Below are 12,037 nucleotides of genomic sequence, written 5' to 3'. Positions count from 1 at the left end.
ACTGTAGCCTTCCTGTCAGCTCAAACCATTCTGGCCACACCCATTAACAAGGTGTTTCCAAGTGCAGAACTGCAGCTCACTGTATGTGCTTTGCTTTTCATTTGCTACATGATCTGCCTAGTAAAAATTATCCTATCAACTTGCTCCTCAACTGATGTATGTAGTGCAGCAGGTGGTGGGATTTTTGCGCTATAGTTCCAGCATTGTGATGCGTCACACCAACAGGAAGCTCATCTCATCTCATTATCTCTAGCCGCTTTATCCTGTTCTACAGGGTCGCAGGCAAGCTGGAGCCTATCCCAGCTGACTACGGGCGAAAGGCGGGGTACACCCTGGACAAGTCGCCAGGTCATCACAGGGCTGACACATAGACACAGACAACCATTCACACTCACATTCACACCTACGGTCAATTTAGAGTCACCAGTTAACCTAACCTGCATGTCTTTGGACTGTGGGGGAAACCGGAGCACCCGGAGGAAACCCACACGGACACGGGGAGAACATGCAAACTCCGCACAGAAAGGCCCTCGCCGGCCACGGGGCTCGAACCCGGACCTTCTTGCTGTGAGGCGACAGCGCTAACCACTGCACCACTGTGCCGCCCAACAGGAAGCTCATTAAGCTTAAAATCATAATACCATAAGGATTAGTCTTTTTTCTGGTTATTGAACCTACCTGTCTTTCAGACAGCTACAAGTAAAAATCTAATAACTCGGCCATGAAATGGCACTTAGTGTACACACTAAGCACTGTTGTGGGTGAAAAGCCCAGAAGATCAACAGGTTTTTTTTTTTATTTTTTAAATTCTCAAACCAGCCTGTCTGGCACCAACAACCATTCCTTGGTCTAAGTCACAGAGATAATTTTTACCCTATTCTGATGGTTGAAGTGAACATTAACTGATGTTAACTAACATTAAGTGAACGTTAACTAACATTAACAGAATGTACATGACGACAATTTACATAAATAAAATTCACATACACCCAGACAAGCACACAATAGTTTGGCATGTCAATGAGTCGCTTATTGTGGCCTTTGTCTTCGAGCCACACTGGCACTGCCAAGTTGGATCATCATCCGCCTCTTTCCTCATAACTTCTGATAGCCCTGACACAGAGGCCAAACCTGTTTATGTACCGGGGTTTGGACCTGCTATCACAGCTCTGACAAGGCTTTGTTGATTTTGCCTCCCCACATCTCTCCCACCTTTTCTGAATTTTGAAGAGTTTTGGTTATGCCACATTCTGTTCCTATCACATTATCATTGTAAATCAAGGCCTGATTGTGCTGTGGGTTTTTTTTCCCCCTGCCAAGACAATGCACCCAAATTAGCATTTGAAAGCCTAATCAAAAAGTACTTAAAGAATGTGCAATTATGTAGACAATCAATACCCTCAGCCTCTCCTGGCAGCACCCCTGACATTTCCAATAAAGACTATGAATAAGAAATGAAAGGCATGCCATCTTTCAACCCCTTGTTCTCTCATCAAACTGTTTCCAAGCCCTGTTTAATAATTCCCTCAAAATCAGACTAGCACAGAGACATGCTGGAGTGCAAGCCAAACATTTCATTTGCTGATAGAAAAACAAGTCTGCCAACCTCCTCGAAATGACGTTGGACTACTTTGCATGCCAGCATGATTTTACTTTTTAACCTGGGAAAAAAAAATGTGTAAAAGTCAGCTGTGCTTTTTTGATAGGATGTAAAATTACCCTTCAAACAGCTTTAAAAAGATATGCGAACATCCTGAAGGTTTAACAGCTGTGATAAGCATGGCAGGTGTTTACTTGTTGATAAAAGTCTAGCTTAGTTCAATGTGTATCTGCTTATGGAAGGTCACTGACCTTAACTGCTGTTCATGTGTGATATCAACAAAGAGGACCACAGTTGAACATATGGCAGGATCGCCTCAGGCTGCTGACACCAGCTCACACTTGCATATTATTATGTTAATCATAGTACAGTGTAAAATTAGCTTAAAGATTGTGAGCAACTGATCTTAAACAGACTTCTGTTTAGACAGTCGGAAAGAGTGATCTGGGAGTGGGATGTTTCTAGCTACAGTATTTCAGATTTCAGGGCTGTGCTATTTGGAAGGAGAGAGAGAGAGAAAACCCAATGGGCCAGTTAATAGTCCCCCAGCCAGAGAGGGGTTATTTAAAGAGCCCCAGATGTGCGACAGCCTGATTAAAATCTCATGTGCAGCAAGAAAGAGGCCTCCACTGCTTACAGATGGAGAGAATGGCCAGATAAAAACTATAAAAAGGAGCAAAAATCTGCTATCGAATCAAGTCAAGAGTTCCATAGGCAAGCATTCTTGAGGTTTCTAGCGTCCTGCACATTTAAAGACGGAGACAAGACGGTAAAACTATGGAGTGATGCTCATAAACGAGCTCCTGCAGGTTTAGTTTCAATCCGAATTCGTATTCCAGCTCCTCTAACAGATTTTTTCCCTCTCTCTGTCTCCAGTTGTGATAAAGGCAGTGGGCAGTGCTGGACAAGGTCAGGCTTTTGACAAATCACCTCCATTAATCTCACTCCCCTCTGCTTCCAGACTCGTACACACCACCATCATGTGCCAGCCAGCTTCTTTTCTGCAACTCTAATGGTCATGCCCATCACCATCAGCACATGCTCCTGCTCTCTGTGTTTATCACACACACACACACACACACACACACACACACACACACACACACACACACACACACACACACAGTCCACAGCTGACAGGAGGAAATCACACAATGCTGTAAACACAGACTATGAAGCAAATAGAGAGGTAAGGAAGTTCCAGGTTTTATAGAAGCTCAGGTTTTATAGAATCAAATCCTCCAGAAGCTCAGCGACAGAGGAGAGAGAAGCGAGAGAAACTCCAGGGATTAGAGCACAGAGCAGTCAAACATCAGCCAGGAATATGCACACGCACATTTCCATACACAGTCACGTTTCCACTGAGAAAGCACACGCTCGAGCTCAGAAGACAAACTGGAGCACCAATAAAATCCAGAGAAGTACAATGACCATGATCAAAAGATGTGTTCACAAAAACGGAGGAAGGAAAACACTAGCGCTGATTGTGACCTCAATACATGAACAGGACAGCATCCAAAAACGTCCAGCCCACGCACACGTATACACAATACAATGCACTAGAAATTAACTGCAAGTAAAAATGGTAAAAGGAAATGATCAAGAGCAAAGGATTAAACAATCAATCAAAGAACAGGCTGGGAGAAAAGGAATCATCCTGGAAAGTGACATTACGAACAAAAAAGTAGTCATGTATTTGGAAAGAAAGTGGAAAAACAGGCCGAAACAGACTACTACTTGAATAAAAGGACAATTCTTCAGCAGAGAGGCCAAAATTATGAAATTATTAAGATCGTCTAAACTCGTCAGCTCAGGGATATTGCTAAAGCATGGAATCCAAGGCAAAATGTACTGAAAACCATATTTAAAAATCATCACCCCAATTATAGCAGTGTCACTTCAGAGAAATCTTGGCTCGAATTTTAAGAAATGAAAGTTCAGTTTTTTTCTGACGTAATTTCGTTACTGACTTTTCTTTCCTCGTAAAAGATTTTGCATTCAGAGTTAAACATAGGCAATTTTTCTATACTTTTTTAGGGTCAAAGATACCCCATACAAGTGTGGAATTTTTATTTAACACCATTATCTTGAGTACTGCGACTAACAAAGTTACCACATATTGCTTTGAATGTAATTCAAAAAATTGTTAAATTTTTTAAATTACATTGTTAAAGCTATGACTCCTTCCTTTGTGTTACTGGCATGAGTACCTGGATCTTGTTTATCTCTTCAAATCAATGTCAACAGACCGTAATATTTCTATCAGTGCACCTACAAAGTTTACTAGGCAATTAGATTTGTCTAGGGGAACTATGTTAAATGTACCCAAGGCTAATACTGTAACTTTTTCAGACCAGTTTTTACATTCGGGGTCCTAGAATCTGGAACGTTTTACCCCCGCACTTAAGGGATTTGAATCAGTCACTTTCACAGTTTAAGAAGGACCTTTTTTAAATATTATATTAATTTAACTAGGCTTTATTTTGACATTGACAGATCACAGACTTTTTTTTTTAAGAACAAACTCAGGATTTGAATAGACATAGTGAGAGAAGGCAATGTACAATAACCAGGCCAGGTCGACACCGGGAAATCCAACTGAGTAATGAGGGCTAGACAAATCGTAGTTCTAAAACGGGCGAGAGTCCAAGAACCGGAAATCAGGAAAAGACAGGCAGAATAAACACAAGGGCTAGGCAGAATCGGAGTCGAGAAACAGGCGGAGATCGAGAAACCGGGAAGCGAGAGAAAAGAGCAAACAAACAGAAGGGCTAGGCGAAACGGGTCATACACGGAAATACAATCAGATACAACCGCTCAGTCAGCTCACGAAAAACGTGGAGGCAATACTATATAAAGAACTAAACAAACAGAGGGGTATAAATACAGACATAAACAAAAAGGTACAGGTGATAACAATTAGAACTCGGGGGAGCCACTCCTAGGAAGTCGACCACAGACTTTTAAATCTGTGTGTGTAAAATGTCATACATGTCGGCCAATCTCCACTCTCGGCACCAGTTTGTGCTGCTATTAGTCTCATCTCATCTCATTATCTGTAGCCGCTTTATCCTGTTCTACAGGGTCGCAGGCGAGCTGGAGCCTATCCCAGCTGACTACGGGCAAAAGGCGGGGTACACCCTGGACAAGTCACCAGGTCATCACAGGGCTGACACATAGACACAGACAACCATTCACACTCACATTCACACCTACGGTCAATTTAGAGCCACCAGTTAACCTAACCTGCATGTCTTTGGACTGTGGGGGAAACCGGAGCACCCGGAGGAAACCCACGCGGACACGGGGAGAACATGCAAACTCCACACAGAAAGGCCCTCGCCGGCCCCGGGGCTCGAACCCAGGACCTTTTTGCTGTGAGGCAACAGTGCTAACCACTACACCACCGTGCCGCCCTGCTATTAGTCTGTATACTTTAATTTTTTTCCCTTTCTCCAATATGTATTATTTATTGTTGATTTATTTATTGTACTATTTAATTTTGTAATTTTGTGGGACCTCAGGTGTTGGAGCTTATTGCTCTGTTGAGGACTCCCTGCCGTTTTTAACGGCGAAGTTTATAAATTAAAAAAAAAATAAAAATAAAATAAAATAGAAGAACTACCCATAAATAATCCAAGAAAAGATTATTACTGTGAAAATAAGAATGATCGAACAATATTTCATGACAAGGATTTGCCATATTTTATATTTAATTTTAATTAAGTGACACCCCCCCAGCAGCATACCTCAGACTCCTAGCCCACTCTGCCCCCCCACCTCAATAAACAAGACCAGTGACCCCATTTACTCTGCCCCCCCGTTGTTTACCAGATTTGCACATTTGTTCATTTTATTTTATTGTTTACCCGATTTGCACAGTTGCGCAGTCGTTTACTTATTTTTTCTTATTTTTATCTTGTTTATTTAGTTCTTATTTCTTAATATCTTAGAACAGACCGTTTTTATGTAGCTCCTTTATTAGAATAGACTGCCTTTATTTAGCATTTATTTATTTAGCACCTTAACTCCAAGCCAAATTCCTTGTAGTTGCAACAATGACTTGGCAATAAAGTTTTTTGTGATTCTGATTTCTGATTCTATCTGGAATGTAAAACAGACTGTAAGAAGAACACACACAAACACGGGCAGATTTCTGGGCAGAGTCGAGCTGTATCCAAGATGATGCATCCTATAAGAAATAATAGCTTCCACTTCCAAGATGTAGGGATTTAAAGGTGCCATGGCAGTAAAGAATGAAGCAAGAGAGAGAGAGAAAGAGAGAGAGAGAGAGAGAGAGAGAGAGAGAGAGAGAGAGAGAGAGAGAGAATCTTTACTTTCAAAGATGCTTCATCTGAGAAATGCTCCTCAGCACAAACACAGAACCGGAATACACTCTGCAGATGCAGCTCTTGCTTTCAAATCATATTTGCCTTTCCATAATCCCTCTTTAGGTGACAGACCATGGGCAAATGAGATTGACATTTGGGGAGCATAAACCTGTCCTAATAAAACTACCTGAAAAGCATCTAACTCTGGACATATAAGAGAAAAAGGAGAAAATCACATTGCTCTTGGCTTTGAACACTGATGGACAAGCCCTGTCAATATCAAGGTCACACTTAATTGAATATACACTCACCAAACACTTTATTAGGAAGACCTATAGACCTAATCATTCATGCAATTATCTAACCAGCCAATACTGTGGTAGCAGTGCAGTGCATCAAGCCATGATGGTCAGCAGCTTCAGTTAAGATCAGTTAACATCAACCATCAGAATGGGGGAAAATATTACGATCTCAGTGATTTTGACCGTAGAGTGCTTGTTGGTGCCAGACAGGCTGGTTTAGTATTTCTATAACTGCTGATCTCCTGGGATTTTCACACACACAACAGTCTCTACGGTTTACCCAGAATGGTGCAATAATGAGAAAACATCCAATGAGCAGCAGCTCTGCAGACAGAAACACCTTGTTGATGAGAGAGGTCAATGGAGAATAACCAGACTGGTTTGAACTGGCAGAAAGGCTACAGTAACTCAGATAATCACCCTGTGCAATTGTGGTGAACAGAAAAGCATCTCAGAATCTACAACACGTTGACCCTTGAGGTGGATGGGCAACAACAGCAGAAGACTATGTTGGGTTCCACTTCTTTCCGCCAAGAACAGAAAGCTGAGGCCGCAGTGGGCACAGGCTCACCAAAACTGGACAGCTGAAGATTGGAAAAATGTAGTCTGGTCTGATGAATTTCAAGTTCTACTGAGGCACACAGATGGTAGGGTCAAAATTTGGTGCCAGCATGAATCCATGGACCTAACCCGCAATGTGTGAACAGTCCAGGCTGGTGGAGGTTGTGTAATGGTGTGGAGAAATGTTTTCTTGGTACACTTTGGGCCGTTAATACTAATCAGTCATCGCTTGAATGCCACAGACTATTTGTTTATTGTTGCTGACCATGTGCATCCCTTCATAACCACAATTTACTAGCTTCTAATGGCTCCTTCCAGCATGATAATGTGCCATGTCACAGAGCAAAAGTCATCTCAAACTGGTTTTATGAACATGACTATGAGTTCAGTGTTCTTCAGTAGTTTTCCCAGTCACCGGATCTGAATCCAGTAGAACACCTTTGTGATGTGGTCGAACAGGAGATTCGCAGCATTAAAGTGCACCTTAAAAATCTGCAGGAACTGCATGATGAAATCATGTCAACATAGTGCAGATTCACAAAGGAAGGTTTCCAAGATCTTGTGGAGTCCATGTCACAAAGAATTGAGGCTGTTTTGAGAGCGAAATGAGACCCTGCTCAATATTGGTATAGTGTTCCTAATACAATGTTTGGTGATTGTATATGGAGTAAATTGAAACGTGAACAAATATACAGAGTCAACAGCCTGCTCCAGTATCATCGCCTCTTCCTTCCCCAGTGAGATGTACTTTTCCTGTTACAGTGCCTTGCAAAAGTATTCATACCCCTTGAACTTTTTCACATTTTTCCACCTTACAACCACAAACTTAAAAGTTTTTTATTGAGATTTTATGTGATAGACCAACACAGAGTAGCACATAATTGTGAAGTGAAATGAAAATGAGAAATGGTCTTCAAAATTTTAAACAAATAAAAATCTGAGAAATGTGATGTGCATTAGCATTCAGCCCCCCTGCGTCAATACTTTGTAGAGCCACCTTTTGCTGCAATTACAGCTGCAAGTCTTTTGTCGTATGTCTCTACCAGCTTTGCACATCTAGACACTGAAATTTTTGCCCATTCTTCTTTGCAAAATAGCTCAAGCTCAGCCAGATTGGATGGACAGCGTCTGTGAACAGCAATTTTCAAGTCTTGCCACAGATGCTCAATGGGATTTAGGTCTGGACTTTGACTGGGCCATTCTAACACATGGATATTCTTTGATCTAAACCATTCCATTGTAGCTCTGGCTGTATGTTTAGGGTCATTGTCTTGCTGGAAGGTGAATCTCCTTCCCAGCCTCAAGTCTTTTACAGCCTCCAACAGGTTTTCTTCCAGGATTGCCCTGTATTTAGCTCCATCCACCTTCCCATCAACTCTGACCAGCTTCCCTATCCCTGCTGAAGAAAAGCATCCTCATAGCATGATGCTGCCACCACCATGTTTCACAGTGGGGATGGTGTGTGCAGGGTGATGAGCAGTGTTAGTTTTCCGCCACACATGGCGCTTTGCATTTAGGCCAAAAAGTTCAACTTTGGTCTCATCTGACCAAAGCACCTTCTTCCACATGTTTGCTGTGTCCCCTACATGGCTTCTTATGCCTGTCTTTCAACAATGGCTTTCTTCTTGCCACTCTTCCAAAAAGGCCAGATTTGTGGAGTGTACGACTTATAGTTGTCCTGTGCACAGATTCTCCCACCTGAGCTGTGGATTTCTGCAGCTCCTCCAGAGTGATCATGGGCCTCTTGGCTGCTTCTCTGACCAGTGCTCTCCTTGCTCGCTCTGTCAGTTTAGGTGGACGGCCATGTCTTGGTAGGTTCGCAGTTGTGCCATACCTTTTCCATTTTTGAATGATGGATTGAACAGTGCTTCTTGAGATGTTCAGAGCTTGGGATATTTTTTTTATAACCTAACCCTGCTTTAAACTTCTCCAGAACTTTATCCCTGACCTGTCTGCTGAGTTCTTTGGTCTTCATGATGGTGTTTGTTCTTCAGTGTTCTCTAACAAACCACTGAGGCCTTCACAGAACAAGTGTATTTATGCTGAGAGTAAATTACACACAGTAGGACTCTATTAACTAATTGGATGACTTCTGAAGGCAATTGATTGCACTGGATTGTATTTAGAGGTATCAGAGTACAGGGGGCTGAATACTAATGCACACCACATTTTTCAGATTTTTATTTGTTTAAAATTTTGAAGACCATTTATCATTTTCGTTTGACTTCACTTATGTGCTACTCTGTGTTGGTCTATCACATAAAATCTCAATAAAAAACTTTTAAGTTCGTGGTTGTAAGGTGGAAAAATGTGAAAAAGTTCAAGGGGTATGAATACTTTTGCAAGGCACTGTATATATAGTTGTGGTCAGAAGTTTACATACAGTGACATGAATATTGGATATGAATATCATGGCAATATGAATGTCATCTTGGATATGAATATCATGGCAATATTTGAGCTTTCAGTCATTTCTTTGAACTGTTCTTTTTCTGTGGCAGAATGATTGTACAGCATACATCTAATAAAAAAAACCCACTACAATTTGGTGCACAAGTTTTAATTTTCTTTGGGTTTTCTGAACTTAACACAGGGTCAAAATTAAACATAAAGGGTCAAAAATTTACATACGCTGACTCAGATTATTAATTCCGAGGCGCTGAAACTTCCAAAATTTCTCTTATCCTGTCAAGGCAGAGGTCTCTTAACTTCCTGTTAGTGATCATGATTGATTACAGCTGGTAGCTTCTCTGTGCCTTCATTAAAAAGGGTTTGTTTCCAGCACTCATCGGATTGACCAACAACACAGTAAAATGGGAAAGTCCAAGGAGCTCAGTGCAGATCTGAGAAAGAGGATTGCAGATGTACACAACTCCGGAAGGTCTCTTGGAGCCATTTCTAAACAACTGCAAATTCCAAGATCAGTTCAAACAATTGTATCCAAGTTACTGTGAGGTGTAGTCACTTTGCCAAGCCACTTTGCTAGCCACTTTGCTTCAAGAAAACCCAAACCGTCACCCTCAGCTGAAAGGAAATTGGTTTGGATGGTCAGGAACAATCTAGGAACCACCATGGAATAGCCCAGCCATGAACTGGAAGCTGATGGATCACTGTCTACAGTTCAGTGAGTTTTACATCACCATGGACTAAGGCCCTGTCCACACAGCAACGGATTCAGGTGAATCTGATAAAATTGTTTATCATTTCGGCCTGGCGTCCACACGGCACCGGCGTTTTGGGTGCCCCACAACGATATTTTTTGAGAACAGGTTCCAGAGTGGAAAAATCTGGCAATGGCGCCGTTGCGAAGTCGTCTGGATGAGTAGAACGGATTTGTTTACGATGACGTCACAACCACATGACTAAAACAAGCAGCACTCTCGCTGTTTTGTATGAACCACTGCATTGCATTCACTTTTGTATACAGCTTTTCTTTTAAATAAACAAGTAACTGAACCATTTCTTGAATTTCTTTTTTTTTATTGGATAAGACTGCTTTTCAAAATGTTCACACACAATATAAAAAGTTATCTAAATTATATAAAATGCTTTTCAAAATGTTCACACACAATAAGAAAATTAAGTTATATAAAACTATGCACACTAATAAAACTAATTTGTACACAGAAGGCACGATTTCCTTGTGTAGTCGCAGCCATCTTCTTCTTGTTGTGTGTTTGTTCCTGACAGTGCTTCACACCGGGTAGAAGAAGGGGTTTATGCGCATGCGTCTACTTCTTCTATTGTTCTGGTGTCTCCGATGGGACCGTCTTACAGCGCCCTTAGAGGTGTGGCATGTGTATTGCATCGTTTTCAGCAAGCGTTGCATTGCCATATGTACCTGATATTTTACTGATCCATTGCCCATGTGGACGCGATATTTTTTTAAATAAAATCTCATTGCCGTTGTCGTGTGGATGTAGCCTAAGAGGCTGCTATCCAAGAAATAACCCCTGCTCTAAAATTGACACCTTCAAGCTTAATTAAAGTTTGAAGCTGACCACACGGACAAAGAAAAAGCCTTCTGGAGGAAAGCTGTATGGTCAGATGAGACAAAGACTGAGTTGTTTGGCCACAGTAACCACCATGTACAGAGGGACACTGTACCAGCTGGTGGTGGTGGTAGGATCATCATGCTCTGGGGCTGTTTTGCTGCCAGTAGAACTGGTTCATTGCACAAAGTGGATGGAATAATGAAGAAGGAGGACTACCTTAGAATTCTTCTGCATGAACCATCAGAAACTTGAACATGACTTGGGAGTTACAACAGGACAATGAACCCAAGCACACATCAGAGCTGGTTGTGGAGGATAAAGCAGGCCAACATTAAGCTTAAAACAAGCCTTGACTTCAACCCTATTGAAAATATATGGACCGTGCTTATAAGTCGAGTCCATGTCAAGAAAAAAAAAATTAACTGAACTCTACCAATTCTACCATGAAGAGTCGTGAAATATCCAACCAGAATTCTTCTACCAGCTTGTTTATGGGAAACAAAAATGTTTGATTAAGGTGACTCTTGCAAAGACACATTCTACCCAAATATTAGGTGTGCTGTATGTATATTTTTGACCCTGTATGTATAATTTTGATCCTGTGTTGATTTCAGAAAATCCAAAGAAAATTAAAACTTGTGCACCAAATTCTAGTGTTGTTTTTTTTTTTATTAAAGATGCATGCTATACAATCATTTCGCCACAGAAAAAGAACAGTTCAAAGAAATTACTGAAAGTCGAAATATTGCCATGACATTCATGTCACTGTATGTAAACTTCTGACCACAACTGTATGCCTTATATAGAGTTGTATGCATGAACTCAGTTTCTGGAGCACTGTCGCCACTACTCAAAAATCTATTGCTGCATGTGGGTTTCCATCACAGTCAATGATCCATACCCTTAACCAGCTCATAGCATGACAGGTTAAGTGTGGGTCACATCTGAATGATGCCATATTTGACTCCCATTTCCCTCCCAAATGGATTGTTACTCCTTGAAGCATCTCAACCATAAATAGAGCTTATACTCTGTGCATGATGCATGGAGCTCCACTAGTGCTTTAACCAAGGGAGAAGATACTAAATGATAGAACAATAGAGGCAAGGAGCAAAATGATATGAGATAAAATATGGAGATGGGTTACTCATTTGGTTTACACATACACTACCGTTCAAAAGTTTGGGGTCACCCAGACAATTTTGTGTTTTCCATGAAAAGTCACACTTTTATTTCCCACCATAAGTT

General features: G+C 41.3%; 1 protein-coding gene across 2 annotated transcripts in view; it reads right to left on the bottom strand.

Moving 5' to 3' along the window:
* Positions 1 to 12,037, bottom strand: part of prkn (parkin RBR E3 ubiquitin protein ligase) — a 308,907-nt gene that overhangs the window by 50,102 nt on the left and 246,768 nt on the right. The window lies entirely within an intron of this gene.

This window comes from Neoarius graeffei, chromosome 7 (genome assembly GCF_027579695.1).
Source record: "Neoarius graeffei isolate fNeoGra1 chromosome 7, fNeoGra1.pri, whole genome shotgun sequence".
Classification (NCBI taxonomy): Eukaryota; Metazoa; Chordata; class Actinopteri; order Siluriformes; family Ariidae; genus Neoarius; species Neoarius graeffei.
This window is presented reverse-complemented; position numbering and strand designations above follow the sequence as displayed.